Genomic DNA, 15,338 nt, shown 5'->3' with positions numbered 1-15,338 from the left:
GCAAGCATTCAGATATTTCTTCCCTGCTAATTGGACCACAGACTGTGCAATGCAACATGGAAAGAAAGAGCAAGGAAGTGCAGATCAGTGAATTACTGCTAGGCTGGCTACACATCCCTTTCTTGAATGTAGATTGCAGACAGCAGTGCAGCAAATAAAATGGGGAAGACTACCTGAAAATCAGAACTTGCAGACATGAAACAGGATACAAACAGCAGCAAATGCGTTTCTGAAAACTTAGGTAAGATCTTGCCGGTAATATTGTACCTTGACACCACCAGAACTGGTGGTGTCAAGGTACAATATTACCGGATATCTGTTTGACAGCCAGGTGACGCCCCCTGTTTCTGATTGGCTGGAGGGCTGGCTGCACGTCCTCAGCCTCACAGGTCCTCAGCATCCGGTTTCCAGATGAAATTGTCTGGCTGCCATCTGGCTTTTCCGCTCATGTGAGTGTCCTGGTGACATCTCCTCTATCAAGGCGGCTGGCATTATCCCCGTTTATAGCTTGCATTAGATGCGGCGACCAGCTTCTTGCCCCCTTCATTGTCCCCGCTGGAGCTCCCATGTAGTGTACTGTGGTGCCCCTGTTCCTGCCCCCGCTCTCGGTGTATTTGCCGCCCTGGCAGCGGCGCTGAGATTGTGGGCGACAGCGGCCTCCCATCTCCCCTTACCAGCTCCCAGGGGCACTGGACCCCAGTACTCAGTGGCCGGACCTTAGACTTCTCACTGCCAGGACCTGCACAGGGAACGAGCCCTGCAGCCAATCACAAGCAGGGGGCGTCACCTGGCTGTCAAACAGCCTTTCCCTAGTGGACACCCGCCAGTTGCGGTGGCGTCAAGGTACAATAATACCGTTTGTTTGTTTTTTTTTGTTTTTTTTTTTGCCTTGATGTCTCATTTAGGCCTCTTGCACACGGGCGGGTCGGACCCCGTATGTGGGATTCCCGCAGTGGAGTTCGACTCAGTGCCCAGCCAGTGACCCCTGTGTACCTGTCGGGCGTCTTCTGTGAGTGCTGCGGATGTGTCGGCTGGCACTCCATTGCGCATGCGCAGTAGCCGCCGGTGCTGGGGGATGACTTGTATCCCGCAATTGATTTCCGTCCGTGGAGATGAAATGGCGTTTTGCCATTGAATACTATAGGCTGTATTTGCTGTGGAGATGAGGGATTTCCCCTCATCATTTACTTGATTGGTCACTGTGCAATACAAAGTATTCCGGCTCTAACAGCTTTCCTCAGCAATAAGAGCTAATACTCTGAAAAGTGAGTCAAACCCATATCTGATTATTCCTGGAGCATTGCGACCTAGAGTTCACTTTGTTTCTGAATTTATTGTACTTGAGGGGAACAAACCAAATGATCAAGTTATCTTGTTTAAGATGACAGATATACTAGGGATGCAAAAACATATTGCTGAAAACTGACAAAATAAAAAAACAACAACTTTTATTACTGCTCTTATGATTATGGAGACGTATATTGCCAGCTTAAGACGAAAATATAGAGAACTTTGCACTTTTCTTAGCGATTTAGCCCTCCACGTCACTTTGGGGTTTCAACTCATTACACCTTAATTATATCACTTGATATAATCCAAATCCTTGTTGCCCTATGCTTTCGTCTTATGCCCTCCTTGGCAGATAGGTCCCCCATATAGGGCTGACCTTTTCAGGACAACAACCCTGTCCCTAGCTCTGCCCTGGTTTGCCCTAAGTACTGACAGCCAGGATTCTATAAGCTGTCCTAGGCCAGAGGTACAGATGGACAAGAGTTGGCATGCTAGGACAGAGGCTTTATTTTTTGGATTTGTGTGTGGGGAAACACTAAATGTTCGATCGTTGAGGTGCGAGAAGATCCAGGAGAGGACCTAGATTGTGATGCTACAGGAGAGCTTTGTAACAAGAGGTCGACTCTGGAAGGCCTAGGATAGGTCAAGGAGGAGTACTGAGTAACGTGTTGACGCTTTTGTGATAGTAGATCATTAACTACTTTGGTTATGGCGGTTTCATAGTGGTGGGGTCAGAAGCCAGATTGCAGTTGCTTGATAATGAGTTGGAGGAGGACAGTTAAAGGTGGGTGTGCTATTCCAGGAGCTTTGTCACAAATGCGAGAAGTGAAATAAGGCCATAGCTGAAGGGTCAAAGGAGGTTTTTTGAGGATGGATGTGATGGCTGCATGTTTAAAGGATGTAATGAGGATGCTAGTAGTTGGTGAGAGGTTGAAAAAGTATTTAGGGCTGAGATAAAAATGGTGGTAAGTTTGGGGGGTGAGATGGGACTGGGTCAAGTGTACAGGTAGATTTAGAGTAGCGTGAAGAGCTTGTCCTCAGTAATAGTGGGAAAGCAGTTTAAGGGAGGGAGAGGACAGGGTAGCGGTGCAGAGGGTGTTTACGAGACCTTAGTGTGAAGATTTTGAAATGTTGTTCTTGAGCTTGAAGTGCATGGCAATATCCTTGTCAAGATTAGAGTTGTGGCGAGGGGGGGGGGGGGTGGACAAGGGAATTAAACAAGTTCAATAGTTAGAGTGAAATGGTGCTGTTTGGAAGGAGAGGGTGCAGATTTGAAGTTGAGGACTGCAAGTTTGTATGTTGTCAATTCTTCTTTGTTGTCCATTTTCTTCCAGTACCTGTCTGTGACCCTGGAAGCTTGCCTTGTCTATGGATTTGCCATTCTCTGAGAGACAGCTAAGTTAGAAGGCTGAAGTACTTATGGTGTTCTAGAAGGCAGAGGCTGCATCTGTGTCTAGTGGTCCTTTTTAGAGGAACAGATTCTGGGCATTGTTCTCAATGGGACAGTAAAACACCTTGCACGGTGTGCAATGTGCACGCAAGTGTGATGCTAGGTTTCCCATTGACAACCATGGGAAACGTTTGCTCATCCTTTAACGTGCCTGGGAGCCATGCTTGAGGATCGCTACTTCACAGAAGTGTTGGGAGGCGTTTTTGCAAGAAAAACTCCTCACATTGATGTGAGAGCGTAAGTTGGCGAGTGCGATATCTGGCTGAATTTCTTGGCCCAAGGTCACGCTCACCTATGTGTAGGTAGCCTTCGAGTGGTGTGGGGGGAGGAAGAAGAGTGTTGGTTTATCCAGACCCTTGATGATCCGATGGGGGTGAGCTAGTTCCAAAACAGGGTGAGCTGTTGAGGAGAAAAGGGAAGTTAACGTAAGTTGTGGTCCGATAGGAGAGGCAGGTGAAGATGAGGTCCCAGTTGTGTCTTTGTGAGTGGGTGTGGAGGATGGACCATTGTGAGAGACCAAAGGAGGAAGTCTGTGGTAGGAGTTTTGGAGGCAGCTGAATGTGCATGTCAATGGGGATGTTGAAGTTGACCATGATGAGGATACCTGATGACAGGGAAGTGTAGAGCAAGGTGGTGAAGAGGTTGAAGGCATTGGGCCTGGTAGTTCCTGATTAAATAAAACAGCTCAGTCTTCTACGTTACTCTTGGACTCTAACTGTAGATTTTGGACTTTCATAAATACCCTTGCTTGTATGACAGCCTTGCATACTTGCATGTGGTGGATCAAACTTTCAGTTGTTTTTGGTCAGGATACATTTCCATTCTTAGAAACACCTCTATCATCTCTGGGAGATTTCATATGGACTAGTGATTCGCTGTATAAACAGTGTTTCCAATTGCTTTTTATATAGTTCATGTTTTGGTTGGAATACAAGGTGAGGTTTTTTTTTTTTTTTTTTTTTTTTTTTAAATTAAACTCTACTAAAAAAACAACTATGTAACAACTGTTAAATAATCTGCAATGCATTCCGAAGAAGGCATGTAGGGAATGGGGTAAGTGCTCAACTGGCATTCACTTGTCCAGCATATTTTGCATTACCATGTATTAAGCATTTGTTGGGCACACCTAAATATGAGAAAAATGTGCTGGCTATATAGGTACTTTACCATATGTTATAAGGAAAACCTACGAGGACATCTTATCTGTATGCCAAATATATTAATAATTAGAAGCAAGCTTTGTATAAGCAGGCTGTCCAACTTTTAATGTAACCAAAGAACTTCATTATTGCTTGGTATACATGGTGGTTGCGCCACTGCCTAGTAGCACAGCATTGGACAAATGTATTTTAATTGCTTACATTTTTCAGTACTTTTCTCCACTTTCTGGACCTGGGTATTAGTGTATCTTGACACCACCAGGAAGTCCTGGTGGAGTCCAGATTGACAAGAAGGTGACGCCCCCTGAATGTGATTGGCTGCTGATCTGTGTTGGCTGCAGGTCCTGGCAACTCACTAACCAAATGCTGTGGGAACCAATGCAGGCCGCCCTGCACCTGAGTTGGTTCGCGAAGCCTGCTGCATCTGAAAGCCCCTTTTCCGTCTGCTGGCCCAGAAGACAGCACCGCGCTGTGCGTAGAAGCGCACAGCGGGGTGCATATATCTATATTGCTCCCCAAATGCACACCATTCGCAACCTGATTGGTTGTTTGGATTTACTCATTCCCGATGATTGGTTATTTGGGTTGCCTGATTCACGGTGATTGGTTGTTTAGGTTGGCTCATGTAGAAGTGGGGAGTAAAAGGCTAATGTGCCACCGGGGTGCCTATGAGGGAGCGCACAGTGCCGTTAATGCCCCATCCCCCAGGTGTGTATAAGATTGCGGTCGGCTACAGGGAGGACACAGCGACAGCGTTCCACTACGTGCCAGACGCCGACATTCCACAGCAGCAGAAGAGCGGCGTGCTAGTGCTTGACACAAGGGTCCCCGCACACAGAGTTTGGACACCAGGGAGGCACCATCAGCGGGGGAGTGAGTTACAGCCACTGGCCGCACACGGCTGGAACAGGCGATGACCTGCTTTTACAGTGCTGGAGCGGAGCGGCATCAGCGGGGGAACCAGCCGCAGACACAATCACGAGGAGGGCAGCTGGCAGGGTGGCGGAAAAGACAGTGACCTGCAGTAACAGAGCTGCAGCAGGTCACGGCTGCTCACTTCCAACACCGCTTCCCGCTGTACTGCAGTTTACCTCCTTCCAGGACCTTGACATCTTGACCCAATCGGGAGCTGGGGGTGTGAGAGGGGCGTTTCTTCTGTCAAACCCCTAGCTTCCCGTGGTGTCAAGATACACTATTATTGTGGACCTGTGCTGGAGATCTACAGCATTACTTACTAACCTGCCATTGCTGTGAAGCATTTTCCAGTGGTTTAACTAGTCCTGTGGGTCGGAGGGCAAATTGTGAAACTGCTTTACCCCAGCTTTTTTAGATGCCTAGGCCACAGTTGTTTTTGCTATGGTCCATAGACATATTCACCTTGCCCATCCCACTCCACCCCCTCCCTCCCCCCCCCCCCCCAAAGAAAAAAGCAAAAAATGCTAAAACATACCCATGTCTACATACATATGTGCACCCATACAGTAGTAGTGTTTTTGTGCCTAATGCTGTAGTAGCCCTCTTGTACACCCATATAGTAATTTTATGTTTTCATGTAAATTGGGGGGGGGGGGGGGACGACACTAAAATGTACCTACATCTGTTCCCACTATGAGCTTCTGGGTCCTCTCACAGTCAATGCTATGCTGGGACGTGGAACATAAACTTCATGCTTCTACAAGAGTAAGAAGCAGGCAGTCAATGCCCCCCTTTCCCTTTGGTCCTGGACATGCTTGCTTGCAATTACTACGCTAGTGCTGATATCTTCCATAAACAAGCATCTTGGCATTCTTAGAAAAGGTACCTAACTTTCAGGTTTTTGAATTGCCAGTGTACACAGTGAGAGAACTCTGGTATTTGCCTTGTGATACTGTGTAAACTTGTGAACATGTGTAAAGTGGTCTGGTGAATGACTCCCAGGAAGGGGTTATTGGGAGTAAATGCTTTGAGAAATGCAGGGCATAGCTGGCTTGCCTAGAGAAGGTTTCCTTTGAAGTCCTGAAAACAAAAGTGTACACCACCATGACCAGGACATCCTTGAGTGACCACAAAACCGGAACACGCACTGATAAGTTTGTCCTCCTAACAGGACAGATTCCAAATGGGTAGTAAAATCCATGCTGGTCTGATGGAAAAGAGGAAAAAATGTCAATTGCAACCCTTGATTGCCACCTTGTAGCCAATAGTTTGAAGGGTTCTCTTGTAGCCTGAAAACCGGTTCTTGGGCCAATTAATAAAAAGGCTATTGTGGACTAAAAAGCACATGTGCTGGACCATTAATCAGTGGATGTGGGGATGTTTCAGAGGTGCAGCAATTGGTGACTTACTGAAAATCGAAGGATTCGTGTTCTCCATGGAATCATGTGCAACCCCATCCTAGTGCACCATGTCATCCCTTTAGCACCCATCTTATTGGTCATGGTTTCACACTACAGTAAGATAACGAACCAAACATACCTCCTGCCTTAACAAAAATTATATTCAATAAAAAGAATGCAGCAAGTGCTGAAGAATGTGGTTTGGTCATCTTAGAATTTCCAACTGCAATCGAATTGAATATCCGGGGGGGGCGGAAGGTATCTGAACAAATGAACAAGCCAAAATCCCCTTTTGAGAGGTGATGCAAGAGAAGTTGACTGACAGAATGCCCCACGTTTGCACTGCTGTCATAGCTACAAAAGGTGAATACTTGATGAGAGGTTATTTAAAAAAAAAAAAAGTTCAATTAATTTACAAACCATGTATTTGAGTACATAATGTTTACTTGCCTAAATCCATATTAATCACAAACTACAGTAAAGGCCCATTTACGTGTAAAAATAATTTTTCAAATAATTGAAATATTAGCGATTGTTTTGCATAAAGTACTAATGGGCACTAATGCCCGTTAGTACTTTATCAGTTTCATTTGCGTGCAGATGAGCCTCTTAAAGCTGTTGCAGAACTCAGCAGGTGGTCTGAGCTCTGCAATTGGCTCTATTGTTCTGGCACTGGCTGCTAAGAGAATACAATGTAATCTCTAGCTCCCGTGGAGATAACAGCCTGTAGTCTGTTTTCTCTCAAGGGTTGCTAATAGAATACAATGTTATCTACTGCTGCTGTGAAGAACACAGCCTGTGATTTGAACAATGGTTTTTAAGCTCTCCCAAAAATCATTGTTCAGACAAAATACATGATGGTAGCATTTACACACAACAATTATCGCTCAAAAGCCATAGTTTTAATGAATTTTGAGCGATAATCGTTGCGTGTAAATGGGTCTTTACTTTTATTTTCTGAAAACTCAACAGCTCGGGTGTTGTATTGATATCTATGAGCATTAGTTTACTTTCAGCATATTTTTTGCCTATTGCCACTATGTATAGAAAACCCACATGCCAACTGATATTCATGGAGAAGAAAAGTCAGAAACAAAATCATTAAATATATTAAAATCTAAGTTCACAGCAGCCACACTCTTCTAGTACACAGTGAATGTTTGACATAGCACACAGTCACAACAGGGGGGGAGGTGGATTATTCACCACCACTCTGTCCCTCTACATGCATATTTTTGGTGCTGACCGCTCTCCGGGATCGTGTGAAAGAGCAGCCAGGGCTTCTGCTGTTGTTTTTTAATTCAGACAGCTTCTTGATCTTTTTTAGTTGAACTCATTTGTATAAGGAACAGAATAGCATTTTTACACTTAAAGGGGTTGTCAGCATTATAGCTGATTTGTAAAGCTCCTTCTGCATGCACTAAATAGCAAATAGTGATATACTCCACTGTTTGCCTATACTCGCTGAGCTCTGCTATTGGCTGCAGTGCCAGTGCTGACCTGTATACAACATGCTGCCCCAGCCTGTTTAGATGACGTCAGAAGGGAGGCCCGAAGCAGCGCTGCTGGTCACATTGGGAGCGTGAGTAGATCACTATTTATTTTAGTGCATGCCGAAAGAGTTCTACAGATAAGGTATAACTCGGACAGCACCTTTTAGAGGGGTTTTCCGAAACTTTTTCTAAAGGTAGCAAATGTTTTTAAATAAAAAACTATGCTTACCAGTTAGTTCCTGTGCCACTGCCTTGTTTACATGGTGTGTGTGTGTGTGTGTGTGTGTGTGTGTGTGTCTATCTGTAGCCAATTACAGGCTTCAGAGGTGTGCAGCACTACTAAAATAGCTCTGTCGGTAGTCATTCATAAGGAGTGTCTAACATTTGTCATAGTCACTGTTTTGTTATTGTTTTTACTTTTCTGAAAACCGTAGCCACTAGGACCCAGTTGGTAGTCTAGCAAGAGATAGGTGACTAAGAGATAGGTGCAGGATTGCAGAGTTAAGCTATACAGGACTTGTTGGTGGTCTGCAACCATAGAGGTAGACAAGTCTTCGTAAGAGTTGCTGGATATTTTTAATCAAGATTATATGAAAAGTTTCACTTCCTGTGAAATAAAAGCAACGAAACTTGGCACAGTTATTAGTCCTTCTCTACATAGGTGCCACACTCTACATGACACACACTTCCATCTCTTAATGCAACTGTAAGCACCTTGCTTGTAGAAGTCGTCTGGTTGCTCCAAAAGCCATGTTGTGACTTCGGAAATCAGTCTGGTCTGGAAAATGCTTGCCCTTTATAAATGACTTAGTTGTTGGAAAGAAGTGGAAGTCCAATGGTTCGAGGTCTTGTGAATAAGGCGGACGTGGTAGAATGTCATACTCGCAGCAGCGTGCTTCCATCTGGACAACATGCGAGTTAAAAACTGGGTCGTTGTCTTGCAGAGGGCGGACAACTTTGAGCATGCCACATCTCTTGGTTTTGATGGTCTCCTGCAGCAGTGAAGCATAGTATGCCCCAGTAATCGTGGTACTCTTTGCAAGGAAATCCATCAAGACTACTTCATGCTGGTCCCAAAAGACTGTGAACATGACATTGCCTGCCGATGGTTGGGCACGTGCCTTCTTTGGAGATGGTGAGTCCAGATGCTTACATTGTATCGACTGGACTTTAGTCTCCGGATCCTAGTACTGGACCCAGAATTTATCCTGTGTGATCACTCTATTGGAAAAGGCCTTCTGGTTTCCATGGTACATCGTCAAAAGAACCTGGGAGCATTTGACTCGGTCCTACTTCTGCAAAGGTGTAATCAGCCAGGAATCTAGTGAGCGGATACCTTATGCATATGAAGATGGCTTGATGATTTTTTTTGTCGGAGACCACACTAATCTTGACATTTTGGACTAGGGTGTGAGTGGTTTCATGGCGATTTTCCAAAATGGCAGCCTCAACTTTCTGGATGGTGTGTTCATCAATAACGGAGTTGGGTTGCCCTGGAATTGGAGCAGTTACCTACCACATTTGAATTGACGATGCCAGTTCTTGACTACATCATATGATGGGGAATCCTCCCCAAAAACCTTTTTCATCTCCTCGATCGTCTCCATCGATTTATTTTGTTTATTTTTTTAAATGTTTTTTTTTAACCCTGGTTACTGCGTTCAACAGTGTTTTTTAATGCACTCTATAATTTGAGGCAAAATAGAGCAGACAGCGTTCGAAAATTGCAGCCTTATAAAATGCTGTGTTTGAGCGCAGATCTGTGAGGCCCTATTGAAATCAATGGGAACAATTTGAATGCCACGGTAAAAAGTGCGTGTGTGATAGTGGCCTAAGGCTGCTCTCACACAAGTGTTTGTGAATACACTGCGTTTTTTTAACCCAGCGTTGAGCGTTTGCCTGCCTTGTTACTGCACAAATTATGCAGTAAAAAAGCAGGCAAAGCAAGCTGATGTCACCATTTTTCCCTTGCTGGTGGCATGGTAATCAGCGTTAAAAACTGCTTTAAAAACTATGTAAATCGCTGTGTACAGTGTTTAACACACCCATTCATTTCAATGGGCGAAGCAGAGCGTCAAAAATGCACTGCAATGCTGAATATAGAACATGCAGTATTTGTAGTTCGGCACCTGAAATCTGCAATGTGTGAACATACCTTTTAAAGTGGTTTTGGCATCTGAGCATATGGAAACCTGCGACTTGATTTGCGGCCCCCAAGTTCGGTCAGCAGTGGTACGTGCTGTGCTACTGGTTCCATAACGCTCATTCACTTTAATGGGAGTTACTGAAACTGCATAACTGTTCCCATAATGCCCAACGAAGTGGTTGGGAAACCAGCCGCCATGGTCTTCTCATCTTGACTCTGAAATTCTGATATGAGAAAACCCCTTTAAAAGATATCTGAGATTTTAGAAAATTTGGCAGATAACCATATAAAAGATATGGGGGGGAAAAAAACACATTTTAAGTCTCAACATTTCCGTCGTGGAAGCTCCTGCAGCGGTTACATGGAGTACATCAGTCACTTAATTGCTGCAGCCAATCACTGGCCTCTGGGCATGTATGCAAGTGACTGCTCAGCCAGTTATTGGCTGCAAAAGTCATGTGACTGATGAATGGATGTCATCCCTGCAGGAGCTTCTGGGAACAATCCGCATCTGGAATGAGGGTGGGGAGAGTCTGCATATAATAATATTTATTTGTATAGCGCCAACATATTCCGCAGCTCTTACATAGACGGGGGATACAGAAAGACGAAATACAAAAATTACAGAACCACGGTTACATAGTAATCAGTTGATGGAAACAATAGGGGTAAGAGTCCTGCTCCAACGAGCTTACACACTACAAATAATGGGGGGATACAGAAGGTAAAGGGGCTGGAGATGTGCATGGTATGGCGAGGTGGAGAGTGAGGGATGCTATATACAGACAATGGTCATTAATTTAGCCGTGTGACGGCAGAAACAGTATGACTGCAGGAGCGGTTTATGACGGCTAGCAGGGATTGCAGTCAGTAGGTCAGGGAGCATGTTATCAGGTGGAGTACAGAGGGGTTTGTTTAGGGAATGCGGTATGCCTCCCTGAAGAGGTGCGTTTTTAGAGCATGCCTGAAGTTTTTCGAGTCCTGGATTGCCCGGGTATCCTTTGGTAGTGCGTTCCAGAGAATCGGTGCTGCTCTGGAGAAGTCTTGGAGGCGGGAGTGAGAAGTTCGAATTAGAGGGGTGTGCAGTCTAGTTTCGTGAGCAGAGCATATATAAATATGTATGAGCTTCATTTGACTACTCTTCATTACAGTCCTTCAAAGTTTCAAAAGTAAGATTTGCAAAAATTACTAAGCCGATCGGTGATAGACCGCTGAAATCAGTGTGTCTGACACTATATGCCATACTACCCACAGACCTGGCAGTTTAGGGGGTCTGACAGGTTCCCTTTAACATGTAAGGTCAGTGCCCACAAATGTCTTGTCCTAAATATGTCTCCAAACAAATCTTGAAGTATTAAAATTTGTGCTCTGCTTTGGCTTCTTTTCACTTACTGTAAACACAGCTGTGTCTTGACCTTCCCCATCGTTAGGTATAGAGAAAGGAAGTGTGCGGGGGAGGAAACGGCGTCTGTTAATGATAAAACCGTTTGCTGCCTTCTAGGACCGTAGAGCTCTCCTTGCAGGCCGCTATTTGCTATGTCATTTCTCTACATTAATCTGTGTCTGTTCTGCACATGGGTTTTTAGCTCCTTGGCTGATCATAACGAGTTTTTGTGAAGACTGTACATCAAAAGTCAAGGATAACCCAGTCACCCTTTTTATGTCTCAAGAAATAGCAACCTATTTCTTTCAAATAAAACCGTTGGTGTCAATGATTAGACGTCACATCGCCGCCAATTTGGCATTCTCGCCTGTGAAGCAGTAAAAGATCTAAGTTTAGAACCCCTTGAAGAAGAAACTACAATGATCAAGACGTTTTATTTCACTTGATCTCAATAGTGTCCTTCAAGGTGTCCCAACCGCACTGCAGATTTTCAGCCTAGCTTGCCATATACCCTTTACATGATGAGATTGCTGATATTGTCACCAGCGGACCCTCGTCTCTAATTTACTTACTGGTTATTCTTAGAGAACCTGTCACGTTCTCAGCATAACATTTATTAATCCGTTTATGCTAGTAAATCGGCATAAGAAAATAAAAACTAACGATTATACATGTTAATTTTGCACAATTTTTTTTTTTTTTTTTCATTTTCCTCAAACTTGCCAGTTTTTTTTTTTTTTTGAAAAGTGCAGAGAAATGTTTACTTGGAATGGGGATGGTCTACAATTTTCATAAAACGGTGCAACAGATGGAGATTTTATTCTGACTGTCTGGAATGTGCTAAATTTATTAAAAGGTATGCGCTTTTTAAAACATCAGGTGCTATTCACTTCTACAATGTGTATTTTTTGTTTTCTCTAGGCTGGTTTCTGAATCGCCAGTCTTGATGAATGTGGGCCGTGGTCCCTGCAGCGCCGTATTGCCAAGCCAAAGAAACCTTAGCTCTATGGCACAACTGTTTTCTGTTGGATTCATATGAAATTCAATAATAGCTGCATATGGCTTCCTATGAAACTCCCAGGTTGTATGGAAGTGGAAGCATGAGCCCTTGGGTCTCGGGAAGAAAAATCTAAAAAAAAAAATTGCAAATGACAATATCTAAAAAAATTACTGGTATTTTTTTATTTTTTTTTTAACACTTCTGTTTTTGCCATATGGCTGACTACATTTACTTCCCAGAACCTACTGCTGCCGTTCTCTTGTAGAAGAGTATGACATTGCGTTGCTTCCTGTGAAGAATGCCGACATTATCTGGAGGAAGCAGTTGTAGCCCTGAAGGCTGCTGTAGTCTTTGTATGGGTTGTTAGGAGCGGAGGATGTGATGAAACCAAATGTCCTGCCCAATGGTTGGGTAACATCCTGCACAACACGGCAAGGTAGCCGAGCCGAAGACTGTGTATTGCCTTTTTTGTGCTAGTTTTGTTGCACGTTTCAACAAGGAATTCAAATATTCCTCAGTATTGGACACAAATACTGTTGCATACTGTAGTTAGCATGGAAATGGTAGGGCTTAAAGGGGTTGTCCCGTGGCAGCAAGTGGGTCTATACACTTCTGTATGGCCATAATAATGCACTTTGTAATGTACATTGTGCATTAATTATGAGCCATACAGAAGTTATAAAAAGTTTTATACTTACCTGCTCCGTTGCTGGCGTCCTCGTTCCCATGGAGCCGACTAATTTTCGCCCTCCGATGGCCAAATTAGCCGCGCTTGCGCAGTCCGGGTCTTCTGCAGTCTTCTATGGGGCCGCTCGTGTAGAATGCCGGCTCCGTGTAGCTCCGCCCCGTCACGTGCCGATTCCAGCCAATCAGGAGGCTGGAATCGGCAATGGACCGCACAGAAGCCCTGCGGTCCACGGAGACAGAGGATCCCGGCGGCCATCTTCAGCAGGTAAGTATGAAGACGCCGGACCGCCGGGATTCAGGTAAGCGCTGTGCGGGTTGTTTTTTTAACCCCTGCATCGGGGTTGTCTCGCACCGAACGGGGGGGGGGGGGGGGTTAAAAAAAAAAAAAACCCGTTTCGGCGCGGGACAACCCCTTTAAAGAGGTTGTCGGACTTCAGACAACTCCTTCTGCGGCCATCAGCAAACAGCTGATTCTACTGGGGAGAGCTGGTCCTTTTCCTTTCAGGGGCCAATACAGGTGAAGTGTCTTGGTACATTCAGCTATTCAATGAACTACTGTCCAAATAAAATTAAAATGGCCCAAGGCTGCAAGACCTGCTTGCTCCCGTTGGCTCGTAGAGAGCCCCCCCCCCCCTCCCTACGGCCTGTTGACCGGGGGTTGTCTTAATGAGGCAGCCACTTTAAGATGGCAATTGCAAATTTAAAATGTATATGAACTGTTCTGTTGGTGAATGATAGAATTGGACTTTGGTATTTATACCTTTTGGTATTGTGGACTTGTTTTGCACATGCCTATAGTGTGGCATTGTGCATAATAAGGCCGCTTTTGCATGGCTGAGAAAATTGCGCAAGATTTTTGTGTTACAAGACGCATAAATATGAACCCTGTTCTTTTGAATCGGGGTCATACACATGAGCATTATGGGAAAAAAAATTGCAGCATGTCCTATCTTTGGGCGTTCCCTCGGAAGGCTTTGCATCGTCCATTGCTTTCGATGGGGCCGGCAAAGCATGGCACGTAAGTGCGATGCGAGGTTTCTCATGGAAAATGATCTGCGAACACAAACTCCTCGCATCTGTAGGGAAATCTCACGTTGGTGAGTTTCACGCCTCAATATCGCACTCGCCCGTGTGAAATTGGCCTAAAGAAGATGTGTGTTAGCAGTACATAACTATAGTAATTTCAGCCTTACATGGATGAGCAGCAGCCAAAAAACAGAGAACTGTGCTTTTGTGGCCACATGCTCACTAAAGGTTCGTTCACATCAGTGTCAGATGTTCCATTCGGAACATCCATTGCTGAGTTGTACTAGAAAACGGGACCAAATGGTGTGCAGCAAGCTGCGCTGTTTCTTCCTGTAAACTCTTGCAAAATACTGGACTTCTCACTGGAAATCGAACAGACACCTCTATGGTCAATGAGAGGCCGGTCAGCATTGTTTTGTTACACCATAAGTTGGAACCGTTCATCCACAGGGTGCCTTTTTTCCATCTCCCTAAACAGAGCAGAAAGACTGAATCCCCTAAAGCTGATGTCAACAAGCCCTTAGTCGCACATCTGTTTGTCACGTAACTAAAATACGGATTAGCAATATCTGTAAGGAACACAAATTAATGTAAACTTCTATTGATACTTAAGTCATAATTAGGACGCACCTCTACTAGCGGAGTGGTGAAATGCTGCAGCTTCTAGCTCTTCTAATGAAATCCGTATGTGGCAGCTGTATAAGAAAAAAGCAATGTGACTGTCATGTTTCCCGCCGTAGCGTAGGACCTTCCAACAGTCTAATTGTTAACGGGACTTATTAAATAAGAGGGGGGTGACTTGAATTGGACTAAGCTTGCAGTACCGTTACAGTCCATTGCACAGTGCACGGCGCTGTGCTAATTCCTGCACATAGTGGCTAGGCAAGGTACTGGGAGTTAGATTCCTGCCTATCTGTTATTCATGGCTAATCCTGGATAGGTCATCAATAATTTTAAAAAAATTTAAAATAAATCAATTCTAGCATACCCCTATAATGATGGCTCCTTCCTGGTTTAAACAAAATCAGATCTGAGTTGGTAGTTCTGCTTTATTGCTCAATCTGAAGCAGACAGCAGTAAATATTACTTGTGGTGTTAGTCAATGCCATAATTTATCATCTTTCAGTATCGGTTACGCCTTCGGTCATCCACAGAGGACAGTGGAAAAATGCTGAAAATACTTTGTTCTAGATGTTTGTGTATTTTTAAATTGTCATTTGTGAAGTGTAAGCAAGGCCTAAAGATAAAATACTGCAATGATGTCTATGGAGTGACAGACAACAATGTATCTTCTTCCAGCAGCACATCTTACTCGAATTACCATGGTTTACAGAAGGTGTAGCTGCATGGATAGGTTTTAGTTACACAATGCCATTCTGTATTTTGT

At 44.4% G+C, this 15,338-nt stretch overlaps 1 protein-coding gene across 1 annotated transcript in view; it reads left to right on the top strand.

Annotated features, from left to right (window-relative positions):
• Window positions 1-15,338, top strand: part of STK10 (serine/threonine kinase 10) — a 98,462-nt gene that overhangs the window by 42,585 nt on the left and 40,539 nt on the right. The window lies entirely within an intron of this gene.

This window comes from Eleutherodactylus coqui, chromosome 2 (genome assembly GCF_035609145.1).
Source record: "Eleutherodactylus coqui strain aEleCoq1 chromosome 2, aEleCoq1.hap1, whole genome shotgun sequence".
In the NCBI taxonomy this organism is placed as follows: Eukaryota; Metazoa; Chordata; class Amphibia; order Anura; family Eleutherodactylidae; genus Eleutherodactylus; species Eleutherodactylus coqui.
This window is presented reverse-complemented; position numbering and strand designations above follow the sequence as displayed.